The sequence below is a fragment of the Protopterus annectens genome, chromosome 13.part0 (genome assembly GCF_019279795.1).
Source record: "Protopterus annectens isolate FY-2018-M chromosome 13.part0, PAN1.0, whole genome shotgun sequence".
In the NCBI taxonomy this organism is placed as follows: Eukaryota; Metazoa; Chordata; order Ceratodontiformes; family Protopteridae; genus Protopterus; species Protopterus annectens.
Window position 1 is genome coordinate 346364108 of NC_056747.1, and position 20933 is coordinate 346385040.

Consider the following 20933-nt stretch of genomic DNA (forward strand, 5'->3'; position numbering starts at 1 on the left):
AAAGTTAATAATTGCATTACTTGTGGAAAGCAAATACCTCATAAAGATTTCCATTCGTACTATATTCCTTGCCTAGGCCCTGACCACGATGTACCTTGCTGTCGGTTTTGTGCTTTATTTAATCAGCGCACTATCCGTCGTCTGAACATTTTTGCCTCTAAATATTTCGGTTCTCTGTTTAATTATCCAGAAATGTCGGTTAGCCACCCGATTACCGGGATTTCGAAAAAACGCAAAGATAGACAGAGACAGGCCACAGAGGTCAAAAATTGCTGACGACGCTTCTCCTAAGCCAGTTCGCCGGTACTAAGTGAGGTGCTTTTGCAGCCCCGGATACCCGCTACTTCTGATTCGCAGGCCTCTACTGAGATCCATTCAGAGTCGGGTATGCCGCGAGATGCTTCACCTATGGAACCCGCAGATGTCTCTACCTTGGATGGGTCCGGAGCCGCTGTGCAGGCACCAGCTTCTGAGGGTGTATTCAGGCCTACAGACTTGCATATTAAATCGACACCACCTTCATTACGAAGGCCTAAATCTCGATCCATGTCTAAAAAACCGACGCCCAGGCCACATGTTCAGGCCCCTATGCCTAAAAAACAAATAATAAAAATGGCTGAAGATCTAATTACTCTAATCAGGCGTAGTCAACTCCCCCCAAGAGGCCTAGGGCTGAGTTTGATTATGAATCTTCTGATCAGGATTCCGTTTCTTCGGTCTCTTCTAATGACCTGAATTTGTCCATACCTACATATGAGGATTCTGATGCAGAGGATTCCATTCCCTCTGCTTCCCCTCCTGAGAATTTTTCTTTTGGGGGAAATTTTACATACTTTAAGGGAGCATTTCCACTGGGAAAGCCAGGAATTTTCCGATTCAAAAAAAGAGGCTTAGGGATTTCCTCCTATCTCAGCATAGGTCTTTGTCTATACCTTATGTACTAGACATTGTTGATGTGTTCTCAGAATCCAGTTTTGCCCCTGATTCCCTGCCTCTGGCTCCTAGTAAACCTGACAAGATACTACAGGGTTCCTTAGTCCCACAAGTTCCTTTTCAAAAACCCTGTTGCAAATCCAGAAACCATTTCTCAGGTGCCCAAGGGCATTCAGGCTTCTAGTGCTAAAAATCCTACCCCTTCTGATATAGATTCCAGGGCGCTGGATTGATGGGGTAAAAAGGTTTATACTTATGCAACCTTGGCAATCCGAGCATTAAACTGCCAATTTCATATGTTAAAATATCAACAGCATATTATTGGACTGCTTAAACAGAAAATGATGTTGATTCCTGACTGTGTGGAAAATAAAGATTTACAGGATTTAATGCATTCTGCTGAACAAGTTGGAAAACATACTTTGCAATGTGGTTTTGATTCTTTAGAGGCCTCTTGCAGGACTGCTGTAACTGGGTCTGTGCTTAGATGACATGCTTGGCTGATCATGTTAAAGCCAAATTGTTAGATGCTCCTTTAAATCAGAAACGCCTGTTTGGCAATAAGGCTGTAGAAGTTCTAAAAAAGATGGAAGATGAAGCTAAATCTATTCAAACTGTTAAAAATTTCCTACAAGTGCAACCTCCAAGATTTAGTAGGCATTGGCCTAAAAAGAATAGGTAATTTCCAGCCCCTTCCAGATCCTCTCAAGCCAAACCCAGACACAGCAAAAACCTCAGGTTTCAGTCCCAGAGGACTCTCAGAACTAAGCAGTGTGTGTGGGGGGGGGGGGGGGCTCCACTTCCAAATCTAGAAATAACAAGACACACCCCCTACAGTAAACAGTCTCAAGGACTTCCTTTTAAAATTACCATGCACTTGTCTTTTAACCACCCCTTTGGGGGAAAAGATTGCTCTTCATGCAAAGATCTGGGAACTCAACCCAGGACAAATGGGTTTTAAATATAATGTCCCAGGGATACAGATTTCATTTCCACACATTGCCAACACCAAACGGGTCCAGACCTGCCCCCGAATCAGTGGACAGAGGCTCAAAAACAAGTACTTTCCCTCTTAAGCATGGGGGCTATTCCAGGCTTTTTCTGGTACCCAAATAAGACAAATCATGGCGTCCAATCCTGGACCTGTCTACTCGAAACACCTTTCTGGAGATTCCAAAATTCAAGATGCTGACTCTTCACCAGTTACTTCCTATGCTAGACAAAGACGCCTGGTTGGCAACTCTAGATTCAAAAGAAGCATACCTGCGCATCCCAATCAGGGAATCATGCAGAATATACCTACGCTTCAAAGTAGGCTACATGCATTATCAGTACTCTGCACTGCCCTTGGGCTTGTCTACTGCACCCAGGGTATTCACAAAGTGCCTAGCGCCAGTTATTGCATTTTGCAGGCAAAGAAATATTCAAATATATCCATACCTGGATGATTGTCTAATTCAGGCAGAAAACCAGGGCATACTCATAAATCATCTGGTGTTTGTAAAAAGGGTTCTAACTTGTCTGGGGTACACCATAAATGAAAAAAAAAATCACAACTGGTACCCTGTCAACAGATTACATTCCTGGGTGCAAGCCTGAATACAACTGCCCAGATGGTTTTCCTCATGCCAGAGAAGCAAATTCGTTTGGAAACTTGCTTCAGACAAGTGGCCACAAAAACTCTATCTGCAAGACAAATACTGCAAGCCTTGGGGTTCATGGCCTCCTGCATTCTTCTAATTCCATATGCAAGACTGCATATAAGGAAACTACAGTGGTATCTAAAAAGTCTATGGAGTTAACATTGTCACAACCTGGAAACAATGAATGTTCTAAATGTTTCACTGTTGCAGTCATTACATTTGGGTAATCTGCTGGCAGGTTGCCCTCAGTCTGCCTGATTAACAAAGTCTTGGGTCCTGCGTCAGTTTCTGTCACTTCTTCTATAACGTGAGGTCGTCAGGGGTATAAAACATGCAGCAGACACCATTACATCAGTCTTTCTTGCCACGTGGTACCCGAAGCAGAAGCAGTTTGCAAGTGCCGGTTGGACGACTCCTGACATTTTCATTTTCGAGTTTCAGAACTGAAGTCTTCAACTGAAAAGCTAAGTACCCCGTTGGGGAAACTTTTGATTGCTCCTTACCGATGTCAGTAAAAGTTAATAATTGCATTACTTGTGGGAAGCAAATACCTCATAAGGATTTTCATTTGTACTGTAGTCCTTGCTTAGGCCCTGACCACAACGTACCCTGCTGTTACTTTTCTGCTAAATTTAAGCAACGCACTGTTAAATGTCGGTATATTTTTGCTTCTAAATATTTTGGCGCTCACTGTAATTATCCAGAAATGTCTTCGGTTAGCAATCCGACTACCGGAATACCTAAAAAAATGCAAAGAAAAAGAGACAGGCCTTAGAGGTCCAAAACTGATGACGCTTCTCTTAAGCCAGTCGCCAGTTGGCTGGTAGTGCGGCACTTTCGCAGCCCCTGATACCCGCTACTTCTGTCACAGGCCTCTGCTGAGACCCATTTGGAGTCTGGTATGCCGTGAGATGCTTCAGTTATGGAGCCCACGGATGTCTCTACCTTAGATGGGTCCAGAGCCGCTGTGCAGGGACCGGCTTCTGAGGGTGTTTTCAGGCCTACACATTTATATATTAGACCAATGCCATCTTCAAAACTAAGGCCAAAATCTAAATCTGTCTAAAAAACAGATGCCTGGGCCACATGTGCTGGCCCCTATGCCTAAAAAAACAAATGATCAAAATGGCTGAAGATTTAATTACTCTGATCAGGGGTAGCCAACCCCCCCCCCCCCCCTTCTAGGAGGCCTAGGCAAGACATTGATTATGAATCTTCTGAGCAGGATTCTATTTCTTCTGACTCTTCTAATGAACAGGATTTGTCTATACCTACTTATGAGGGCTCTTATGCAGAAGACTCCATTCCTTCTGTTTCTCCAGTGCAGGCTGGAGAAGTTGTTTGACCGCAACTGAGCTACAAAATATAAGTATCTTTTGATTATTTTTACAGATTACTGTTTTTATAATTTAATATATATAAAGCACTTTGTCTATTCAGAATCTTCACAAATCCTTATCTGTTTAAAAACTTTCATTTGACTCTTTAGTGCTTGCTGTCTTAGGCTATTGTATAAACTGAAACATTTACTCTGTGTAATTATCTCTTGGCTAGTGCGGGCTGGTTCTTTTGTGTTCTTGTAAAAAAAAAAAGTTGTTGTTCTGGTCTTGCCCTAACTTTGGTAGGGTCTCTGTCTTTGCACACAGTGCAGGCTGGAGAAGTTGTTTGACCGCAACTGAGCTACAAAATATAAGTATCTTTTGATTATTTTTACAGATTACTGTTTTTATAAATTAATATATATATAAAGCACTTTGTCTATTCAGAATCTTCACAAATCCTTATCTGTTTAAAAACTTTCATTTGACTCTGTAGTGCTTGCTGTCTTTAGTCCCACCCTGTTGGTGTCTTGCTCTTATACTTGGTGGCTTTGCAGTTGCCCGCCCCTACTGTGACACACCTCCCAGTCTAGTGTCATTAGCTCATTCTTCTTAATACAGAGAGAACATTTGATAAGGCCTTCTGTTCCTCCTTTTTCCCTTTTTAAAAAGTAAAACAAAACTTTTTTTTTCTTTTTCGCCTGAACCTTCTTGTGTTCTGACTGTCCTTCTCAAACATATTGGAAATTTACAGTATATTTCAGAGCATTTGTTATAACTGTATTTGCTATAACTGATTTAAGTATTTTTTCTGGCTTTTTGAATATTTACTGCTTAGCGACTGCATCTTAGCCTGTTTATAAAGCTCTGCATTCTATTTAAACTGTTTTTGTGTTGATTAACTGTTTTGCACTCTTAAAAAGTTATTTGTTGCTTAATTTTACCTGTAGGCTAACACACTCAAGTGTGCTAGCCGCTTAAAAGCATTTACTGTCTGTTTTTTTCCTTGTCTCTGTAAAAAAAAAAAAAAAAAAAAAAAAAAAAAAATCTCTTGTTTTCCCACCTTACTGAACTAGAGTAGTCCAGTTTCAGAGTTGCTGATCCCTGGGCTTTGTTTTTAGTTCCTGTTACTGATCCATTGCCTTATTAGGAAGGAGGGAAGTTTCTTTGCTTACCAGTGGGAGTGGGAAGCACTGAGCAGCCTTTTTGTCCGAATTGGTGAAGTTTCAGCCAGAAACTAGTAGTCCATTGGTCGTTTTGGGCCAATTCCTAGCTCCTTTCAGCCGTTTGCTATAAAACATGCTAAACACGCGTTTTCCAGCTTGTACCAACTCAGCACAGATCCTCGTGGTGGCCTGCAGAGTGATCCAAGCAGCAGAGAGCTAAAAGAGTGACTTTCTACCAGATATAAGTATTTTTGTGGCTTTCCCACTGTTATTAAGCTAGCGACTGCATTTCGCCTGTTTTACTGCTACTTTAAGTGATTTCTGCATTTTACACTGTTTATTGCACTTTAAGTTACTAATTGTTGCAAATTGTTTCTGTAGGCTACACACTAAAGTGCGCTAGCCGATTTACAGCATTTATAGCATTTACTGTCTGTTTTTTCCTTATCTCTGTAATAAAACAAAAAAATCTCTTGTTTTCCCGCCTTACTGAACTAGAGTAGTCCAGTTTCAGAGTTGCTGATCCCTGGGCTTTGTTTTAGTTCCTGTTACTGATCCATTGCCTTATTAGGAAGGAGGAAGTTTCTTTGCTTACCAGTGGGAGTGAGAAGCACTGAGCAGCCTTTTGTCCGATCTGGTGAAGAATCAGCCAGAAACTAGTAGTCGATTGGTCGTATTGGGCCAATTCCTAGCTCCCTTCAGCCTCCTGCTATAAAACACGCTAACGCGTTAGCTGAGTTGCCACTGTTGCACACAAGAGCAGCGGTTAAACAAGGTTAAACTATTCGGGACATCTAAATTCCACTCTTCAAATTTTCCCTTAGAACTACCTTCCTCGAGCTGTACTGCTGATCTAACCAGCATATCCTATAACTGAAAAGTTCATCTCTACTTGATTCCCAAGTAGACTATTCTCTATCTGTAAAGCCTAGCACTTACTCCTACAGTACTTGCACCTTGATAAAGCACTCTTATTATAGATAGTACCCCACCAGCCTAAAACCCACTTCCCCCGGAGTCCTTTGAAAGTCTCTTTATCTACTACTTCTAGTATGTTGAGGGACCAGTTGCTAGTGTCCTCTCCAGCTCAACTGGTGAACCTGGGAATATTGAGGCAATGTTATAATTGCCTCATGTACACAGACAATCCTCTCCTTCTCCCACAAAACACAAATACATGCGAGAGATGCAACTATACGGCCAAACTGGAGGCTGAGCTCTCTCAACATAGGACTGGCAAGACCAGACAGGAGGAGAAGGTAACCACACACAATACATACCCAGTCACACATGGTACCATCACAACTTCAAATCATACACATACTGACACAAAGACATACTCGGAGGCTCTGATCAAAAATTTACCAAAACAGCAGAGGCCACCAAAGCAGACACCCAAACAACTACCACCTCACGACCCAACACATGCAACACATAGACCACACAGTCAGAGTGTCAAACAGTCACAGCCCTTAAGGCCAAACAAAATGCCAGGCACACTTGTCATTGGTGATTCCATAGTCAGACACACTGACGTCCCGCTCACCAGACTGAGTAAGGAGAAGGTCACAGTAAGCTGCCTGTCGGGCGCTAGAATCCACCACATAACGCAAGCACTCGGGTCTCTCAACAGCAGGTACAAGTACGACTCAGTCATTGTCCACGCTGGTGTCAACGACCTGAGATGTACCTCCTTGGACTACATGAAAAGGGACATCGAGGAGCTCTCTGATTATGTAGCCCAGGCAGGTATGACCCTGACCTTGAGCAGTATCCTACCTTCACCTAGAATGATGCCACAATACAGTGATAAGATGATCAGCTTTAATAATTGGCTTAAATTCTGGTGTCATTCAAAGGGGATCCAATGTCTGTCTGCCTGGGATGACATGCTGGACAAGCCACACTGCTTCAAGGGACGGCTTGCACCTGTCACCCCTGGGCTTCCGGATATTGGCAAAGGCTCTTGCCACCCCCATAGTGCCTTTTTTTAGGCAAGGCTCAAATTCTAAACCTACCACCCTATAACACCAAAAAGGAAAAACTAAGGGTAATGCTGCTCAATGCCAGAAGTCTCAATCTCAAGATGCACGCACTCGAGGCCCTTCTCAATATGGAGAACATCGATGTCTGTGCTGTGACAGAAACCTGGTTCAAGGCTCCTGAGAGCACCCCAGCACTAACAGGTTTCACCTCATATCATGCGTTCTGGCCCCAAAATCCGGACAACACCAAGAAAGGAGGGGGGGGGTGTCCATATTCATAAAGGACACCCACACCTCAAGGTTGGTGGCAACGCACGATGCATCGGAGACCATCCAGGTGCAATTAACCATAGGCAAGACTGCTCTGCAATTTGTAGCATGTTACAGGCCACCCTCTCAAACTCAGGAACCTCACATGGCCTTCCTGAAAACATTGGAGTGGATAAATGTATCTCCAAACACCATCATACTAGGTGACTTCAACTACCCTAATATAGACTGGGAACACTACTCAAGCCCGAACACTCTAACCCAAAGATTCCTGGAGTTCATAAACTCAAATGCCATGGAACAACTAGTCACCATCCCCACAAGAGGAGAAAACATACTTGATCTCATCATCACGAACATGGGATCAAAATGTTCAACACCGAAGTATACCCCTCACTGGTGAGATCAGATCATAAACTAATCTCGCTGGAGGTCCTCATCCCGCCCCACCTGAAACAAAAAGACCACAGTGAAATACTTCTCAAAGCCGATTTCACACTCCTAAAACTAGTGTGGTCTCCTTTAAGGCCCCTGAGCCAGTGGTAAACATTACTCAAACCGCTGAATCACTTACAAATGCCTTCTACCAGCACCTACAGGACTGCATGGATCAGGCAATCCCAAACAAAACTAAGACTCTCTGTACCAAAGGCAAGCGCCCAGTCTGGTGGACTCCAGCCATAAACAAGCTCTACAACAAAAGGAGGAAGCTACTACAAGATAGAGCAAAATCCTTGAAAGGTAAGACACCTTTGATCATTATAAGTAAAAACTAAGAGCTCTCATAAAATCATCCAAGGCAAATTTTGAGAGAAAAATCGCCAAGGACTCTAAAGACAATCATAAGGCCTTCTTTAGCTATGTTAGAAACCTAGGAGGAAACTCCCAGATATGCTCAGAATTAATTCAAAATGATGTGAAAATTACTGAACCTACACACATTGCCAACATACTGGCTGACAGGTTCAGTGCAAACTTCTCCCCAAAAGGAGAGATATCTATTCCAGAGGATTGTAGCCCCAAACATCTCCAACGCCCAGGTGAGAACTGCCCTCACTAAGGCAAAAACACAGCATCCATGGGACCGGATGGTGTCCCCGGCTGTGTGCTTCATGAACTCAACGAGGAATTAAACCCACAGTTAGGACAGCTGTTTAATCTTAGCCTCACCTCAGGATACGTACCCAAGGAGTGGCGCACAGCGACTGTGGTCCCACTTCATAAGGGCGGTGCCTCCACAGACCCTGGAAATTATCGCCCCATTAGCTTGACAAGCCTTATCTGCAAAGCCATGGAGAGGATCACAATGGAACTCATAAATAAAGACATAGGGAACTTGCAGACTTTGGATCCAACCCAGTTTGGCTTTGTCAAAGGCAGATCCTGCCTCTTAAACTTGGTTGACTTTTTCGAGACAGTCACCAAAGCCATTGATGAGGGAAAGGCAGTCCTTACAGCCTACCTCGACCTGGCAAAGGCCTTCGACACAATACCCCACTCAGGTATCATCGAAAAACTCATCAGCTTGAATGTAAACTTATACATCACAAGATGGGTTGCAAACTGGCTAAGTGACAGAACCCACAGGGTCAGAGTTGCTGGAGCCATGTCAGACTCAAAGCCTGTCACAAGTGGTGTCCCACAGGGCTCAGTCCTGGGTCCACTCTTGTTCGGCATCTACTTTTCTGAAGTACAAGCAAACACAGGAGGGTTATGGCTGACAAAGTTTGCAGATGACTGCAAACTGGGCGCCATAGTCGAAAACATATCTGACACAGATATCCTCCAGAAGGGCCTCACAGAAACGGATAACTGGTGCCAGAGCCATGGCCTGAAGTTAAACGCCAAAAATGCATAGTCATACCCTTCAGGAAAAACAAGGTTACCCCTAGCTACCATATAGGTGGCAATCCACTGAGCACAGAAAAAGTCATCAGGGATCTGGGGACCCAAGTTGACAGTAGCCTTCGCTTGACACTCATGTTGCTAAAGTAGTTAGGAAAACCTTCTATATCGCCCACCTGATCATGAAGGGATTCACATCTAGATCAAGGGAGGTCATCGTCCCCCTGTACTCGTCACTCATTAGACCTATGATTGAGTACAATGCCCGCTCGAATGCATCTGACCAGACACCTGATGCAGCTTGAAAGGCCCCAAAAGTTCCTCACCAAAAGGATAAAGGGTCTCAAAAATATGTCTTATGCTGCCCGACAAAGAACTCCAGCTCTATTCAGTCTCATACCGCTTGCTCAGAGGTGACCTGTGCCTGACATATAAGGCCATGTCAAACCCAGATTTGATGAATATGCTTCACCTCAAAAAATCTAGATCCCTCAGAACCACAAGGGCGGGAGACTTAAACCTTGACACTGTTATAAATAGAACGTGCTGGAGGGACAGATTCATCACCCAGAGACTACCTATGCTGTGGAACAAAATCCCGGTACATGTGAGGCAGAGCACCTCGCTGGCCTTGTTCAAGAGGAATCTTGACCAATGGATGGGAGATCGCAGATATACCCCAGGGATTACTTCAGTGTCACTGCTTGACAGAGGCACAAAAATGATAGGCATAGTTTTTATTCAAACTAAAGGGGTGGCGAAAGCCACATAACTATGGGCTAGGCTTATAAATGCCCTTGGGCAGATAGCCTAGTATGAACCTATGAACCTATGAGGATTTTTCTTTTGGGGAAACTTTACATACCTTAAGGGAACTTTTCCACTGGGAAAGTCAGGATTTCTCTGAATCTGAAGAGAGACTTAGGGATTTTCTTCTTCCTCAGCATAAGGCCTTTGGCTATACCTTCTGACGTTTTGTGTTTCACTGTTGCAGTCATTACATTTGGGTAATCTGCAGGCAGGTTGCCCTCAGTTGGCCTGAATTCCAAAGTCTTGGGTCCTGCGTCGGTTGCTGTCTCCTGTTCCATGACGTCAGGTCGTCAGCGGTATAAAACATGCAGCCGACGCCATTTTCTGTAGTCTTTCTTGCTGCGTGGTGCCTGAAGTAGAAGCATTTCGCAAGTGCTGGTCGGCCGACTATTGAAATATTCGAGTTTGAGTTTCAGAACCGAAGTCTTCACTGAAGCCAAGTACCCTGTTGGGAAACTTTTTTCTTGCTTTTTACCAATGTCAGAAAAAGTTAATAATTGTGTTACTTGTGGGAAGCAAATACCTCATAAGGATTTCCATTTATTCTGTATTCCTTGCCTAGGCCCTCATCACAACGTCCCTGGCTGTCAGTTTTGTGCTAGATTTAAACAACGCACTATTAAGCATCGGTATATTTTTGCATCAAAGTATTTGGGAAACAGATTTAACTACCCAGAAATGTCGTCGGATAGCAATCCGACTACCGGAGTACATAAAAAATGCAAAGAAAAGGGCAGAGAAAGGCAGTCGAGATCCAAAACCGATGACGAAGCTTCTTCTAAGCCAGTCGCCGGTATTCAGTGAGGAGCTTTTGCAGCCCCTGATACCCGTTACCTTCGAGTCACAGGCCTCTGCCGACACCCATGTGGAGTCCGGCATGCCGCAAGATACTCGAGGTATTGGACCGACATATGTATCTCCCTCGGATGGGTCCGGAGCCGCTGAGCAGGCACCGGCTTCTGAGGGTGTATTCAGACGTCAACATTTGTATATCAAACAGACGACAATTGCAAGACTAAAGACAAAAGCAACTTCTTAAACTAAAAAACTAATGTATGAGCCACGTGCACAGGCCTCTATGCCTAAAAAACAGATGATTAAAATGACTGAAGACCTTATAACCTTTATCAGGGGTACCCATCCCCCTCCTGATAAGAGGTCTAGGCAAGACACTGATTATGAATCTTCAGATCAGGTTTCTATTTCTTCTCATCAGGAATTATCTATACCTCCCTATGAGGATTCTGATGTTGAGAAGTTTATTCCATCTGCATTTCCTCCTGAGGATTATTGATTTGGAGAAACCTTGCATACGTTGAAGGAGCATTTTCACTGGGAAAGTCGAGACTTCTCAGAATCAAAAAAGAGGCTCAGGGATTTCCTTCTCCCTCAGCACAGGCCTTTAACCGTTCCCTCTGTTTTAGACTTTGTGGATGATGTGTTTTTGGAGTAAAGCTTGTCCCCTGACTCCTTACCTCCAGCTCCCAGTAAGCCTGACAGATATTACAGGGTCCCTGACTCACATACATTTTTGTTTAGAAACTCTGCTGCTGATACTGAAACTATTTCACAGGGTCCAAAGGGAGTTAAGGCCTCGACAGCAAAAAAATCCTACCTCCTTTGACAGAGATTCAAGGGCACTGGTCAGATGGGGAAAAAATGTTTATACATCTGCAACCCTGGCAATCAGGGCCTTAAACTGTCAATTTCATATGCTTAAGTACCAACAACATGTTATGGGATTGCTGAAACAGAAAATGATGTTGATTTCAGAATGTGCAGAAAATAAAGAATTGCAGGAATTATTGCATGCAGCTGAACAAGTTGGAAAGCATACTTTGCAATGTGGTTTTGATTCCTTAGAGGCCTACTGCAGGGCCGCAGTTACTGGATCTGTGAATAGGAAGCATGCCTGGTTAAAGGAACAAAATTTACCCGATCATGTTAAAGCTAAATTGCTGGATGCACCTTTTCAGCATGATTCTCTGTTTGGTATTAAGGCAGAAGAGGTTTTAAAGAAAATGGAAGACAAAGCTAAGTCTATGCAAACTGTTAAAGACTTCTTACAAGTGCAGCCACCAAGATTCAATAGACACTGGCCTACCAAAAATTTGTCCTTTCCTGTGTCGGACAGAGCTCAAAGGAGCAAATCCAAACGCCCTAAGGGTTCCAGATACCAGGCGCAAGATTCATACTGGTCAAAGCAATGGGGCGCTTCCATCTCCAAATCTGGAGGAGTTAAAGCGCAAACCTACAGAAAGCAATCCCAATGACTTCCCTCTGCCTACACCAAGCACTTATCTTTTGGCAGCACCCATAGGGGGGAATATTAGCACTTTTTGCTCAAAATTGGCAGTTAGTAACCCAGGGCACGTGGGTACTAAACATCGTATCACAGGGATACAGATTCCATTTCCACACTCTGCCAATGGCAAATGGTTGGCCAGATCTGCCAAAAAAATCAATGGGCAGAGGCACAGAAACTGGTTACGTCCCTCATGGATATGAGGGCCATTCAGACAGTACCAGAACAGGGAAAAGGGCAAGGTTTTTACTCAAGACTGTTCTTGGTACCCAGAAAGGACAAGGCCTTGCGGCCAATACTGGATTTATCGATTATGATCACATACCTGGACATTCCAAAATTCAAAATGCTGACTTTGCAGCAGCTTCTGCCCATGCTGGGCAAGAATGCTTGGCTGGTGACTTTAGACCTAAAAGAGGCATACCTGCATGTCCCACTAAGACAATCGTGCAGAAGATACCTCAGATTCAAGGCTGGCTTAATGCATCACCAATTCTCTGCACTGCCCTTTGGCTTATCTACTGCGCCCAGGGTCTTTACAAAGTGCCTGGCACCAGTAATTGCATTTTGCAGACAAAGAAGTATACAAATATATCCTTACTTGGACGTCTCTGTCTCATTCAAGCAGAGAGCAAGGACACTTCTTCGACACCTGGCGTTTGTGAAAAGGCTTCTAACATGCCTAGAGTACAAAATAAATGAAAAGAAATCACAACTGGTACCCTCTCAAAAGATAACATTCCTGGGTGCAAGCTTGAATACAACTGCCTCAGGTGGCTTGCCTCATGCCAGACAAGCAAAGGCAACTGACTACTTAACTTCAAACTGATAGCAACAAAATCCCAGTCTTCTGCAAGACAAATACTGCAGGCTCTGGGCTTCATGGCATCCTGCAGCCTACTAATTCCATATACAAGACTGCATAGGAGGAAACTTCAATGGTACCTAAAAAGTTTATGGAGTCAGCATTCTCAGTCTGGAAACCGTGATTCTCCTCATTCTCTGCCTGCAATAGGAGTTTCTGTAGTGGGCAAAAGCATGTCACCAAAACATGGTACGGCCATTCACTCTACCCCTTGCCAGCCAAACCATAACAGACACATCAGATTATGCCTGGTGGGCCCACATGGCAGGAAGATGCATTCAGGGCATATGGTCACCAAAACAAATGCATCTGAATATCAACCAGAAAGAGATGCTAGCTATTCAGAATGCCCTGACAGCCTTCAAGGATTAATTCATCCAGGACAACTACTGATAAAGACGGACAACACCACAGTCATGTGGTACATAAACAAGCAAAGGAGCACACACTCACATGGATGTCATTTTGGATGCCAAAAGGCCTAGTACTAGAAAATCTTATGCTGACAAATGGAAGAGATTCTGTGCTTGGAATCAAGCACAAGAAACTGATACAGCAGAACCAAATATTCCTTAGATATTGCAGTACTTAACTGAGATGCTTGACAAAGGCCTATCTTTCTCATCAATTAAAATCCATGCCGCTGCCATTTCTGCTCATTACAATACAGAGCCATCAATCTTTCCTCATCCTTTACTAAAGCAGTATCTTAGAGGAGCCAAAAATGTAAGGCCTCCTAGAAGATCACTGTTGCCTGCATGGGACCTCAATTATGTGTTGGAAAAGCTCACCCTGCCTGCATTTGAACCAGCTGCTGCCGCTGGTATAAAGTTCTTATCATGGAAAACTGCTCTGCTACTAGCTATTACTTCAGCAAGACGAGTTTCAGAGCTACAGACCCTCATGGCTGTAGAGCCTTTTATCCTATTTTACCCAGACAGGGCATCTCTGAGGACAAATCCTACTTTTATGTCTAAGGTGGCTTCCAATGTGGCTCTTAACCAAACAATTCATCTGCCAACCTTTTATCCAAATCTGCAGAACAAGGGGGAGAGAATTCTGCATTCCTTGGACGTACACAGACAGCTAAGATTCTACTTAAGCAGGACTAAAGCGCTAAGAAAAAACTGAGCAATTACTAGTGAAAGATGCTGCAGGATCAAAGGGCAAGGCTATTTCAAAGCAGACAATTTCAAAATGGATAAGCCACTGCTTCCGTTTCTGCTACTTACACCTTGGTAAACCTGTGCCCAAGGGCATTAGGTTTCATTCCACCAGAGCTGCAGCTTCTTCAGCAGCCTTTTTAAGGGGAGTACCAACCAAAGGTATTCTAGAGGCTGCTACTTGGAGTTCTGTTCTCACCTTTACAAAGCATTATAATTTGCCTCTTTACTCTAAATCCAGAGTGGGCTTTTCCACTGCAGTTCTGCAGGGCCTTATAGCTGCTCCTAATGCTGTTTAGCTCCAGCCCCCCAACCACAGCTTTGGGATTCTACCCAAATGTAATGACTGCAACAGTGAAACATGAAGAACATAGTACAGTTGTGTACACTTACCATAAGTGTTGATGTTAGAGTGTATTCACTATTGCAGTCCGGGTTACCCACTCGCCACCCCCCCCCCTTTTTTTTCTAGAACTTTTCTTTCCTTCACTATATTCTAAAGCCTTTGTGTTGTATTTGCTTTTAGATGAAGGTAAAGTTTATGTTGCTAAAAGTGCATTTCATATATATTCCTCTTTATGTATGTATTTATATATGTATATTTTTTTGCTCCCTATTTGGGGAGGCACCTGACATCTGGGGCAAGAAAAATTCAATAAAATAGCGTCGGCTGCATGGTTTATACCCCTGACGATCTGACGTCATGGAAGAGGAGACCGCAACTGACGCAGGACCCAAGACTTTGGAATTCAGGCCGACTGAGGGCAACCTGCCAGCAGATTACCCAAATGTAATGACTGCAACAGTAAATGCACTCAACATCTACATTTATGGTAAGTGTACACAACTGTACTAGATTGTCCACCAGTGGGCTGTTCCAGAGAAAAATTTGTTTGCTTCTCCCATGAACAAACTGCTTCCTCGGTTTTGTGCCCGAAAATACCATCCTCAGGCATGGAGAGTGGGTTCACTTTCAATACCATGGAAGAGGAAATTCCTGTATGCATTACCGCCCCTTCCACTCATCCCTAAAGTCCAACAGGAAAAGCCAAAAATCTCACTGGTGACCCCCTACTGGCCAAGATAGCATTGGCTCTCTATTCTATTTCACCTAACCAAGGGCAGTCACCACAAGTTACCCCACCTAGTGGACCTGTTAACACAGAACAAGGGCTCACTGCTAAACCCACATCGGAAACTCTCCAGTTAGCCCTGTGGGTGATAGAGCCGTAATACCATTCACACATTTTTACTTTGAGGAAGTAGTTAAAGTACTGCAGGATGCCAGGAAACCTACTACTAGAAACTCTTACCTCTCCAAATGGAAGAGGTTCTCTGTTTGGTGTCAGGCTAGGAACCAGGACCCATTGAAGGTGCTCCTGCCTATGGTTCTGTCCTATCTGTGTGAATTGCATGATGCAGGACTAGCACACTCGTCAGTCAAGGTTCATTCGGCAGCTGTTTCTGCTTACCACTAAATCCTCCCTTAGCCTCCAGATTTGAAGCTAAACAGTTCCACAAAGGCGTCCTTCATATCAGACCCCCTCAGGAGGCTGGGACCTCAACTTTGTACTAGAGAAATTAACTCAAGCACCGTTTGAACCTGTTTCCTCTATCTCAAATACTGCACTTGGAAAAAACGTCGTCCTGGTGGCCATTACCTCTGCCAGGCGAGTCTGAGTTACAAGCCCTAATGGCTTCTCCCCCTTCTTGTCTTTCCATAGAGACAGTGTGTCTTTGCAGACCAGTCCTTCATTCATGTTAAAGGTTGTCAGTGAATTGTCGTTAAACCAGGCAATTTGCCTACCAACTTTCTTTCCCTCACTGCAGAACAGTAGTGAGAGGATCCTGCACACTCTGGACATACACAGACAACTCAGGTTCTGCTCAAGACTAAACCCTTCTAGAGAACAGACCGATTATTTGGGTCTTTCCATCCCAGGCCTCTGGGATTGCCTGTGTCTAAATAGAATCTCTCTAACTGGATATCCAAATCCATTGTCTTTTCCTACATCCACCATGGTAAGATTCTGCCTGGTTCAAAGCTCACTCTACCAGCTGGACTCCATCTGTAGATCTTTGGCAGGGTTTGCCAGGGCCATTCTCCATGGCTTCCTTGAAAATTCCTCTGCCACTTCCTTCACCCTTTCCTCATGAGGTTTTGTAATCTCCCTTAAGTCAGGAATACTGCAATAGAAGAATAGGACGACGTAGATTAGTTTTGTAAGAACTTATAGTGGTACGTGTCCTTCCCTTCTCTTTTGCAGTACTCCAACCCTCCCTCCTTTCCCCCACTTCTTGCCTTTCTTGGATGTACAGATCATCATTCCCTTACACTGTCCGCCTGGGGCTTTAGTTATTAGGGTGGTACATGCATACATCTCTTTTAGCAGGCATCTGCTGTCAGCCAATGTCAGACATATACCGCACATCTTAGTAGAAGACCTTGGTATACTGGCTGACATCAGGTCGTTGCTTTGGCAGGCAACTCCCTTAAGTCAGGAATTCTGCAACAGTGAAGCGGATGACATCTATCGTTATGGTAAGCTCTTAGACAAGTAATCTTTGAGCACCTCCCTTTGGCCTAACCACATCCCCCAGGGTGTTCACCAAATGCAAGTCAGTGGTAGCAGCTTGCTTGAGAATGTAGGGACTGGGTGTTTTCCTATTTAGACGACTAGCTGATTACCGCCCTGACCAAGCGTCTACTATTAGATTTCATATGATAATTATTCAGTGGTTGCTGGCAACTCGGTGGATGAGTGTTTATCAATGCATGTCAGCACAAGTAAGATTCACTCAGGCATGCAATAAATATCTCTGGTGTTGGACTCTATCAGATCATGTTCTACAAGGCTGTCCTTTTTATCCTCTCTGTGCCCAAGGATGTAGTGACCACGGATGTTTTGCTTCTGAGATATGGTGGGGGGGACATTTTCTGGGAAGATGGTCCAAGGTGCTTGGTCCCCTGAAGAAGTCAGCAAGCGTATTAGTATTCTGGAAGTGAGAACAATGCTGTCTTAGTATTGCAGGCATTACAAGACTCTCCCTTTCGGTATAGTTTTGATCAAAGCAGACAATGTGTCAGTAGTTTGATACATCAAAAGACAAGGAAGAACCAGGTCTTACCCCTTGTGTCAAGAAACCCTCAGTGTGTGGCAATGAGCGGTTTCCTAGGCTCCAACCACTTTCTGGTGAAGTCCAGAAGTCAGTGTGATAGCAGACAAACTGAGCAGATCTATTCCATCTCACGAGTTGCTTCTTATTAACAGGATAGCGACAGATATGATTTTCCTTCACTGGGGCCAGCAATGCTGCAAATTCTGTGCAACCCCCCCTAAATAAGTGCAGCAGCATCTTTACCCTATTGCCTCCACTGGGGCAGTCGCCGAAATGCAATGCGAAATGCAAATAATACATCATGACAATTATGTACACGATGCTCTATTCCACAATTGCCCCGGTCTACTGTATGTCTACCCCCCCCCCCCCAACTACTCTAATTCCTAAATTCTTACAGAAAGCTTGCCTGGTTGAAGAGCAAAGTAACCCTCATTAAAATTGACAGATTTGTTTCCCCTTCCTTTGGCCTCCTGTACTTTACCCAACTTGGATTCTGGGCCCGATTCCAGTTCTCCTTTCTCACTCGACGGGCATGATTCATCCTGCAATCTCAAACCTCAGGCTAATAGTGTGGTTTCTCAAATTTAATTAATATCCAGACACCTGATGTTTTCTCTCTCTGTCCGCAAGATGCTTCTAACTTCCCATAAGGACTCTACAAGAAAACTTTACAAAAGTAGTTGGGAAAGGTTCATTTTTTGGAGCACAGCAGAAACACATTGATCCATTTTCAGTCCCTGTGCAAAGTGTTCTTGAATTGTTGGCAGCTATTTTTAATGAGGGAGCTAGCTCCTCAATAGAGTTCAGTTAGCAGCAATTTCCAGTATTCATAGTGGATTTGAGAATTCTTCTTTGGCTTTCATCTAAGCTTTGTAAAGCCTTTTTGAGAGGGACTGTCCTACTCCACAGTGGAATTTAAATTTGGTGCTACAGGCCTTAATTAATTTCCCTTTGAACCAGCAGCTAAATATGATATTAAATCCCTGATCTGGAAAACAGTCTTTTTAGTGGCCATTACGTGTGGTAGAAGAATTTCAGAACTTCACGCATAGTCTTCTAAACCTCCATTTTGTATCCTTCATAAGGATAGTGTAACATTATGTACAAACGCTTCTTTACTTCCCAAGGTGGTGTCAGCATCAGTTCATTAACCTACCAGTCTTCACTAAATTTGCAAACAAAGGGGAATATGTGCTTCATTTGTTGGATATCCACAGACAGTTATGTTTTTACCTACACGGAAAGAAAGATTAGAAAAACAATTATTCATGTCCTTTGCAGATTCTAAATTATTGAAATCAGTTACAAAAGTGACGTTAACCAGGTGGCTGACTGTGTATATCATTGATTTGCAATAAGTTGGGTCTGTCCTTAGAAAAACCTTTAAAGGGACAATCCCAGGGATTTTTTGTTTTGATTCTGATCTTTGTTTACATTTTCAGTCTGGCTTTCTGGGCATGTCCCAACTTTGCCTGCAGGGGTTGGGGGAGGGTGCTTACAGGAACCTTCAGAGGTGTTAGGCAGATTCCTTCTCAAATTGCAGTTGTACTCACAACAGCCCTTAGTCATTCATTAGTTTCAACTGTCCTTTTTATCCTCAGAGAAACTAGCTTTTCAGGAATGTTATGATCTGACTTGCTAATACCCTGCAGGAAAGCATCTGAGCAGTGCAAAGTTAAAACATTGGTAAACAGTTTTCAGTTAATTTCACTTCATGTTTTATTTTGTGCTGAATTCAAAATGCTAGCTATCTACAATGATTTTATGAGACAAATGCCCTAGCTTCTGTAGAACGTATCTAAAAGATGCAAGTTTCAAACAGTAGTAGAAACAGTCGTTTCTTTTTCATGTTTAAACTGATCTCTGAATACTAGCCAAATGTGATGGTTTTCTTACCTGATAATTGCTCTGTAAAAAGGCATACTTCTTCTAAAGGGTTCACACATGAGTAGACAGTCTTCAGTTCCTTTTGTTTTATAGTCTACATTGCTCATATAAACTCGGAAAGCTGCTAGAATAACACAGTTTGTGTTATTGTGCATTTTCTGAAGGTTAAGAAGTCTGAGCTCAAATATATGTCATTATTTAGTGACTTTGATCTTCATTGATTTGGAGGAAAACTGCAAATTTTATGAAGAACAGACCAGAAACATCAGATGAAAATTTGAGCATTCTGCAAAAATCTGGACAGTTGAGAGGTGTGAGTCACACTCATCCATTCCTTTAATTTCATATTTTATATTGTGCTGCTCTCGTGCATTTCCTGCTATACATACTACATGCTACATACTACATGCTACATGTTAGTGATTTATTGGTTGCACTGTATGATATGCTCTTAAGCAGTTTTATTTCTCTTTCTACCTTACAACTGGATGCATTATTTGTACTTAATTCCACTGTTATCTGTAGACAAGTAACTGAAATGATAGTGTGTTTTCTTTTGTCATCATTCTGTCTGTATTGCCTGAGTGGCTAATTCCCTGTCTGACAATCCTTAGATGACACTTTTCCAACCGTTGTTGCTGTTCCAAGTTACTCATAAGAAGGCAATGTCAGAGCAGTGACACAAGTAGTATTCTACCCTCTTCACTACCTCATACTCTAATACCTTGCCTTTCATGGCTAATCAACACAAGGTAGATAATTTTCCTTGTATGTGTGTTGTATCCTGACTTCATATACTGCTTTTGCACATTTATATAGTGTCACTGTAGGGCTGCCTCATCTCCTGTTGCCAAAGTGGGATTTTTGTATGAAAGTGTGAAATTTTGTAGGACAAACCACACCTACAACCAGTGCAAAGGACTGGACATCAGTTTACTGCTAAAATAAAAGCTCATTTTTTTTTTTTTTTTAGAATTTGATTTATTTATGCTGTTTCATATAATATTTACGTGTTACAAAGACATGATAATGGATTTATGCATTTACTGAAGGAAATGTAGAAACATTTCTGTCCTAAAATTCTCATTCTCAGCAAATTTTTGCGGGATCAGTAAAGTATTTCTGATTCTGATACTTGACATTTTTGATGTTTTTGCACAGGACACGACTGCCCATGCAGTGGCTGTCCTGCATAAAGTGGGACATGTGATAACCCTGTATTACTGACATTACTGAAGATACGCAGCACACAATGGAAATCTGTTCTCTAAAATAATGCTGGTCAGTGCTCCAATATAGCAAAAGCAATGTCTTTCGGCTTTTCTTGGTTAGGGGTCGCCACAGCAGAACTCCAGTCCGCTAATGACTGGCAGTGGAATTTTACGGTGCCAAGTTGCCAACCCAATGCCCAACCTTCAGGGAAGGACCCCCATTCATGCACGCACCTACCTGCATGTCTTTAAACGTCACTCAACCACGGGGAGGACATGCAGACTCCACACAGAAGGCTCTCCAGCCGAGAATCAAACGGGAGAACCTCTTGCTGTGAGGCAAAACTAACCGCTGCACCACTGTGCTGCAATATAACTATTTCTTAATACTGTACTACCTGTCATTGT

At 43.2% G+C, this 20933-nt stretch overlaps 1 protein-coding gene across 1 annotated transcript in view; it reads left to right on the forward strand.

The window, feature by feature from the left end:
• The window catches only part of MED12 (mediator complex subunit 12), a 4088267-nt gene that overhangs the window by 1240372 nt on the left and 2826962 nt on the right, over positions 1 to 20933 (forward strand). The gene's annotated exons all lie outside the window — the stretch shown is intronic.